General features: G+C 34.2%; 1 long non-coding RNA gene across 1 annotated transcript; it reads right to left on the bottom strand.

Moving 5' to 3' along the window:
* Positions 1 to 1,041: 1,041 nt before the first annotated feature.
* LOC124933998 lies at positions 1,042 to 1,599 on the bottom strand. The gene is made up of 3 exons (XR_007099042.1): positions 1,468 to 1,599; positions 1,326 to 1,393; positions 1,042 to 1,231 (listed from the first exon to the last, which is right to left on the bottom strand). It is a non-coding gene; the product is annotated as an uncharacterized LOC124933998 (long non-coding RNA).
* Positions 1,600 to 3,256: the final 1,657 nt, after the last annotated feature.

Genomic DNA, 3,256 nt, shown 5'->3' on the forward strand with positions numbered 1-3,256 from the left:
ATGGTTGAGAGCTCTGTTGGTGGAGCTCAAAATGGACCAAGAGGCACACATGAAGCTGTGGTGCGACAATAAGTGAGCTATTAGCATTGCTAATAACCCTGTGCAGCATGACAGGACCAAGCATGTGGAGATTGACAGATTTTTCATCAAGGAAAAACTGAATAGCGGACTACTTAAACTAGGATATGTAACTACTAGAGAGCAAGTGGTTGACTGTCTCACTAAAGGGCTTAGTTCGTTAGAATTGTCGAGACTATGTGACAAGATGGGCCTTGTGAATATCTTTCGTTCGTAGGCTCATCTTGAGGGGGAGTGTTGGAATGTTAGTTTTGGGATAGTTTGGGAGGTTATTTGTAAGAGTGCTTTTATGCCTCTATATAACTCTAGTCTTTCATTTAATAAGGAGAGCTTTTTCCTTTTTATATAAAACTACTCATTTTTTAAAACCCATAGGTAGTTCACACAAATCAAGAACAAATTATATGTTTACAAAACCAACAGATCAATGTAAGACCAAATTAATTATAAGGGAAAAATGAATATTCATTAATCAAATTTGCTTCATTCTAGACAGGAAAAATGATCATACTAATTTCTTCTACCACCACCAGAGCTTACCATCTTTAAGGACGAATTTTTGTACTTCTTAGATATTTAAGTGTTACCCGACATTATATATAAAGCTGTTCAGATCAAATTATTTTTCTTAGAGTTTTTATTATCATTGAAAATGCACTTCAAATATTATTGTAGTTCAGAACAGTCAGCTTGCATTATCTTTTACAAATAAAAGGTATTTACATTTCAGACAAAAATAACACGATATTCAGTCTATAAATAAACAAGCAGTTACTATCTCAAAAAAGTTAAATGAAAATGGCATCTTATTTATATCCTTTTCATTGTGGACCTAGAATCAAATAAAATAAAATAAAATAATGTTTCATTCATTTAGGTAAGGGACAGTAATTCCATAGCCAATGGTAACAAAATATGTGAAGAATATATAGCTTCCATTTTACTTTTTTTTATTACACATATTTTCTACTTTAGCCTACTTGATAGTGGCATATAAAATGTATTTTGTATCATCATTCAGTTTTGGTTGAATAACACATACCATGGCAGCATGTTCATCCTGTGTACGCAACAGATATAGGCGCGATTCTTCCTTGATTTCTTCTAACTTCTGTTCACACTTTCTTTCTACTTCCTGAATGGCTTTTTTGGCCTGAAATTCAATCATGTGGAATATACAGCTCAGCTAAAAGCATATGATAATTATGACATGGATTTAATATAGGCAGCTGAATTATATTACAAACCTTTACTTTCTAATGTTAACTTTCTGCAACTCTGCAGCCTCAAACTTCACCCTAATATCATTTATGGCCTGATGCAAACTTTTACAGTGTTGGTCAAAGAAGAAAATTTACTAGCTTTTAAGTATTATATGAATTAACTCACCTGATCATTTTTTTGAGATAATTCTTTCAAATGCCTTGATACCTCAAACCGTTTGTTCTTAAACACCAGGTCATATTGTTTCTTCGCTTCAGAAAGTTTACTTTAAGTGTCAACTAATGAAGCCAATCTGCAATAATGTATGGTGTCATACAACTAAGGACAATAAACTGAGAATGTGACAAAGCAAATTATTTTGAGAACCTCTTCTTTTATATCTTCTAGCTCTTTTAGATTATTGATAATATTTACCTGCACCGCATTAAGAGGGACATCACCAGAAGAAACTGCTGCAACACCATTAATTACAAGTGCAGCAGCATTGAAACTGGATGAATATCTGAATCTTTGCAAAAAACAGAACGTCCCCATCTAAGAACCTGTACAACAAGGAAGGAGATGGCATTCGATGAACAAATTCCAAATTATACTTTCCTCACAATTTTAGCAAACAATGCAACAAATTCTCTCTTTTGAAACAAGGTAAACAAGATTGCGCAAGAAAATCCTAAAAGCAAAAAACCAATTGAGAGATCAAGTCATATTAATAAGCAAAGATAGTCTATATTCCAACCAAATAAGACAACAGCATGTACTACTGACTAATCTTCACAACAGAAGCAAAGTTATCATCCAATATTACTATATCTGGACTATCTTTTGCGACTTTAGTTCCTTGGATGCCCTTTCAGAGATCAATATCAACCTAAAACAAGGACAACATATCACCTTTAAATTCCAAAGTTAAAAAGAAAGGTAGCAAACAATTTCAACTGAATAGAGAAAAATAAAAATATCCAACAACTGTAAAAGATGCAAAATAATAATAGCTGATTGATTAAAGATTCAGTCAGGTCAACTGAATATAGAGGAAAAAAGTCTACTGTGTAAAAAAAATCACATTTGAAATGTATTCTGTATAGAGAAAAACATAACTGCATACAAAGGAAATTCATATTTTCATTGGTTTCACATAAGGAAGAAAAAAAGCAATTGAAGATGACAATTTTAAGAGCACAATGCCTAAGGAAAACAGAGAATACTAAGCCATGAGCGGTGAAGCAGAGACAAAAAAAAAAACGTAGAGATGAAGGATTCTTCAAGAAATCAAATCTAGAGTAACTGATAACAAATTAAAATTGACCTAGAATGATCTGAATTAACTTATGCCTTCATCTTCTCCAATAGTCTATATTGTAAACCATTAACAAATTAATACCTCATCCGAACGAGAATTCGGAACAAGATCAAATTGGGGAAAATTAATGAAATGACCTAATCGTTGACAGCAATTCCTGGAACCGGTCTCGGTCGCTCGAATTCGTCAAGCACTGGATGAAATTAACCAGAGACATGAGGGCTGCAAGCTTCACATCCGAATGCGGGGACGAGAGAGTTTGGATCATTCTGCTAGCAGAGGTTGAGATTTAACCTCGGCCTCGGATCGTTGCTCGTTGAACATTGACATGAGATGAGTGACTCGAAGGGCGCCGGATCCAGTACGAGGACGGCTGCAAGTTGCGCCTGCTGGATTTGAGTCGCTTGAGAATCATAGGAGGAGAATTAGGGTTTAAAGTAGAGGATGAGATAACAAGGAGAATTAGGAGAATTCGGTCTGTTCCCTCTCTCTAGTTGAAATTGGAGGCGAAGCATGGTTTGTGAATTGTGAATGGAATAGGGACGAAGGTTACGTCTTGGATTTTGGAAAAGTAATAATTGGGATTCTAATTACTTTAATATGTTTTTTTTTAAATAACTCTACTACCCTAAGTATACATATTATAATTATTAA

This window comes from Impatiens glandulifera, chromosome 4, assembly GCF_907164915.1.
Source record: "Impatiens glandulifera chromosome 4, dImpGla2.1, whole genome shotgun sequence".
Taxonomy (NCBI): Eukaryota; Viridiplantae; Streptophyta; class Magnoliopsida; order Ericales; family Balsaminaceae; genus Impatiens; species Impatiens glandulifera.